Source organism: Chiloscyllium plagiosum, unplaced genomic scaffold, assembly GCF_037043375.1.
Source record: "Chiloscyllium plagiosum isolate Xiang-an unplaced genomic scaffold, Cpla_swu_hap1 HiC_scaffold_13, whole genome shotgun sequence".
In the NCBI taxonomy this organism is placed as follows: domain Eukaryota; kingdom Metazoa; phylum Chordata; class Chondrichthyes; order Orectolobiformes; family Hemiscylliidae; genus Chiloscyllium; species Chiloscyllium plagiosum.
The window spans coordinates 59,236,319-59,241,205 of NW_028270151.1; positions in this window are offsets into that span (position 1 = coordinate 59,236,319).

Below are 4,887 nucleotides of genomic sequence, written 5' to 3' on the forward strand. Positions count from 1 at the left end.
CTTCATAAGATGGGTAAAGATTCTCTACAGTGTACCTCTCGCAGTGGTCATTACCAATGGGGTACGATCAAGCAGTTTTAATATTTCTAGGGGCAGCCGGCAGGGCTGTCCCCTTTCACCATTACTTTTTACATTGGTGATTGAACCTTTGGCAAAGGCCATTCATGGGGATCCCAATATATCAGCTCCAGAAGTGGGGTCAAAATTACATAAGATCTCGTTGTATGCAGACGATGTCCTAATGTTTTTGACAAATCCAGCAGTCTCAGTGCCTTGCCTGATACAATGCATTCACGCATTTGGCGCTTTTTCAGGGTATAAGATTAATTTTGCCAAATCAGAGGCTATGCCTATGGGTGGTCTTACGAAGGAGCTGGCTCTTGAGGGCGACTATAGATTCCCATTTAGGTGGTCACAGGGGGGTTTTGGGTATTTGGGCATATTCATCACTCCAGTTCTGGATTGGCTGTTTAAAGCCAATTTTATTCAATTATTTGGAAAGATTAAACAAGATCTTCAAAGATTGCAGGCACTTCCAGTCTCGTGGTTGGGTCGGATAGTGCTTATTAAGATGAATATTCTCATTCGTTTGCTATACCCTATATGGATGCTCCCCCGATTTTCAATAAACAAACACTCCTTTATTTGGCATTGTAAGCAGCCCCTCATTAAATTAACCAAACTGCAGTTGCCTCACAGATTGGGGGGGGGGGGGGTAGACCTTCCAGACATTAAAAATTACCAACTACGCTTGCTTTTGACCTACGTGAGTGATTGGGTTTATGGGGACCCTCTTTCAATCGAAGATATCGAAGATATCTAGATATTGAAGCCTCCCAGGCAAGATGTCCTCTTACCAGTTTGCTGTTTTTGGACAAGGTGAGGACAGTTAGGGAATATTGCCATAACCCAATAGTCATCAATACTGTTAAAGCATGGAGGGCAATTTGGCAGAGGGAAGGCAATATTGGCAAAACATCTTTGTTTACACCTTTAGTGGGTATGCCGGGTTTTCAACCGGGTATGATAGATTCAGGATTTAAACATTGGGCAGCTAGGGGTGTGTCTTGCATGGGCGATTTATTTGAGGGAGACATAATGATGCCCTTCGATCAGTTAGTATGGAAGTACGAGTTATCTAATAGAGATAACTCTTTCGTTTTTTTTCAAGTTAGGGATTTTATTCAAAAAAAGTCCACACTTTTGACTGATCCCTACAAATTTGACATAGAGAGGGGGGTGCTAAGGGCTAAAAGTACACTCTTTGTCAGTAGTTTATATCATCAATTGGGGGGTGCCACCTCAGATGAGTCTGATCGACTCTGCAAGATGTGGGAAAGAGAGCTGGGTGTTGAAGTTTCCTCAGAGGATTGGGAGGATATTTGGGGGAATACAAGGAAGATATCAATTTGCAATAGGTCCCATGCTTTACAGTTGAAGATTCTCCACAGGGTCCACTTGACTCCAGAACTGTCAAAATTTAAACTAGGGGTATCTTCAGCATGTCCGAAGTGCAAGGTCACAGGCTCTCTTACCCATTGTCTTTCGTCTTGCGATAGGCTTCAAACATATTGGAGTGCTGTGGCGGGCGCAATGGAGAGGATTTTGGGTGTAAGGGTGGAGAAGGACCCTATTTCTCTCTTTTTGGGCCTATCCATTGTATTTCCTGCAGATGTACAAATGAAAAGACTTCTCGATATTCTCACGTTCTGTGCAAGAAAGGATAGCTTGCTAGGTTGGATATCCGAAAACTCCCCAGGCCTGTTGGTTTGGCGGAAGATTGTTATGGAGCATATTCCCCTGGATTTTCTCACAAATATGGTACACCACAAAACTGAGAATTTTTACAAGACATGACAATCCTTTTTGGAATACCTGGACACAGATTTATCTGCCACACTAACAAAGGCTTTTATATAGCTGTAACGACTGTGTTTCATGAGTCCAATATCCAGGGAGGAGGAATGTATGAGTGTTTTGTTTGGCTGGGCTGAGTTATTACTATTTATTTGTTTGTTATTGGTTATTTATTTAGTTAAATAGCTAGTTTAGGTTTTTTTAAATTTTATATTTTTCTATATATGTTTATACATTTGTACAGGAGGGTGGGTTGGGGATTTTTTAAATTTGGGTTTATTTTTGTATTGTTTTCAATTGCATTGTTTTGTACTTTTTGTAATATTAAAAAAATCTAATTTTTCTCAATAAAAATATATTATAAGTTTTTTTTAAAAAAAGAAATACACCAATCTTCAAGCTCCTGCATGTTAGAGAGCTGTAATCTGTATGATATTAAACAAGGAAGTGCTGGAGAACCTCCCCAGGTGTGACAGTACCAGTGAAAAGAGAAACAGTTGAATTTCGAGTCCACTCTGACTCTCCTTCAATTGGCTACAAGACCCATTCTAACATTTTAAAGGTCAGGTTCCATTGGGAGATATACCTTTGATTATGATCAAAACTAAACACACGGGAAACATGAATTACCATCAGAGTGCAGCAGTAAGCACAATATTGCACAATATTGCACAAACATAATATTTAAATATAAAATACTGCAGATACTGGAAAACTGAAGTCAAAAAGAAAATGCTGGAAATGTAAGTTTTTTTAATACAATGGAGGTAAGGTTTACTGCTCACATATGTCATTTCATACTTCTTGACCAACACACCTTTGTAACCCACACTATTTTCTCTCTCATTCTAAAGGCATACCATCACAAAATGATAAGATCTTCAGATACGGGAAAAAGTAGGCCATTTGGCTCCGATGAAGGGCCATCTAGATGCGAAACGTTAGCTTGCTCTCTCTCCAAGGATGCTGCTTGATGCACTGTGATTTCCAGCAGTTTTAAGTTTGCATTTTGGGGGTGGCACAATAGTTCAGTGGTTAGTACTGCTGCCTCAAAGCACCAGGGACCCAGTTCGATTCTAGCCTTGGGTGACTGTCTGTGTGGAGTTTGCACGTTCTCTTTGTGTCTGTGTGGTTTCTTCCAGATGCTCTGGTTTTGCTCCCACAATCCAAAGATGTGTAGGTTAGGTGAACTGGCCATGCTAAACTGTCCATCGTGTTCAGGAATGTGTAGGTTAGATGTGGGAGTCTGGGGTAAATGTAGGGGAATGGCTCTGGGTGGGTTACTCTTTGGAGGGTCAGTGTGGACTTGTTGGGCCAAAGGGCCTGTTTCCACACCGCAGGGATTCTAATTCATTTGGCCCATCATGTCCACTCTGCCATTCAATGGGATCATGGCTGATCCCCAGCTGTACCTTCCTGCCTTTTCCCAACAAACCTTTGATTTCCTTAATTATTAGAAATCTGTCGATCTTAATCTTGAAAACAATGACACAATTCAAGTAGGGTTTTGGAATTCTAGACTGAGGTGAAGAATTAGATTCAATTCCCTCCCAGCGGAACAAAAAAATCATCCTATGACTCCTTACTCTGAGATTATGCCCTTTGGTCCTACAAGGGGAAACAACCTCTCTACATCTAGGTAAAAAGGCTTTTGCCCGAAACGTCGATTTTACTACTCCTCAGATGCTGCCTGAATTGCTGTGCTCTTCCAGCACCACTAATCTAGAATCTCTCTACATCTACCCTATCAAGTCCCCTAAGAATCTTACATGTTTTGAAACAGTCTCCTCTCATTCTATTAAGCCCCATGGGTGGAAGCTCAACATCGCCTCATAAGGAAATCCCTCTACACTCAGCATCAGCCGTGTGAATCTTCTGTGGACTGCCTCCAAGGTAAGTGTAACTTTCCTTAGGTAGGGAGGCCAAAACTGTTCACAAAGATATGATTAGTGCCTTGTGTAGTTTTAGCAAAATCCCCTTACTCTTATACTTTGAAATAAAAGTCAATATTTCACGTCTTTCCTATTACCTGCTGAACTTGGATTTGTATTTTTCGTGATTTTTTGGGGGGTAGGTTAGTGTCTTGCAGTAGGATTCCTCCCCCCATCCCTCTGTGCTGCAGATAAATTTAGCTTCCATTTTCTTCCTGCCAACGTGCATAACCCCACATTTTTCCAAATTACACACAATCTGCCTACTCACTATGTCTATGTCCGTCTATAGAAACCGCGTTGCATCCGTTGTAGTTGCCATTCCACCCCGTTTCCGTGTCATCGGAATTTAGCGATAGTCCATTTCACATCCTGCATCCAAGTCATCAACCTATATTGTAATTTCAATGTCCTGAGGCACGGTGGCATGTGGGCGGCACGGTGGCACAGTGGTTAGCACTGCTGCCTCACAGCGCCGGAGACCCGGGTTCAATTCCCGACTCAGGCGATTGACTGTGTGGAGTTTGCACATTCTCCCCGTGTCTGCGTGGGTTTCCTCCGGGTGCTCCGGTTTCCTCCCACAATCCAAAGATGTGCAGGGTCAGGTGAATTGGCCACGCTAAATTGCCCGTAGTGTTAGGTAAGGGGTAAATGTAGGGGTATGGGTGGGTTGCGCTTCGGTGGGTCGGTGTGGACTTGTTGGGCCGAAGGGCCTGTTTCCACACTGTAATGTAATCTAATCTAATCTAAAATGTTATGATTTGGTTTGGAAATAAACTGTTCACAAAGATATGATTAGTGCCTTGTGTAGTTTTAGCAAAATCCCCTTACTCTTATACTTTGAAATAAAAGTCAATATTTCAGGGCGGCACAGTGGTTAGCACTGCTGCCTCACAGCGCCAGAGACCCTGGTTCAATTCCCGCCTCAGGCGACTGACTGTGTGGAGTTTGCACATTCTCCCCGTGTCTGCGTGGGTTTCCTCCCACAGTCCAAAGATGTGCAGGGTCACGTGAATTGGCGAAGCTAAATTGCCCGTAGTGTTCGGTAAGGGGTAAATGTAGGGGTATGGGTGGGTTTCGCTTCGGCGGGTCGGTGTGG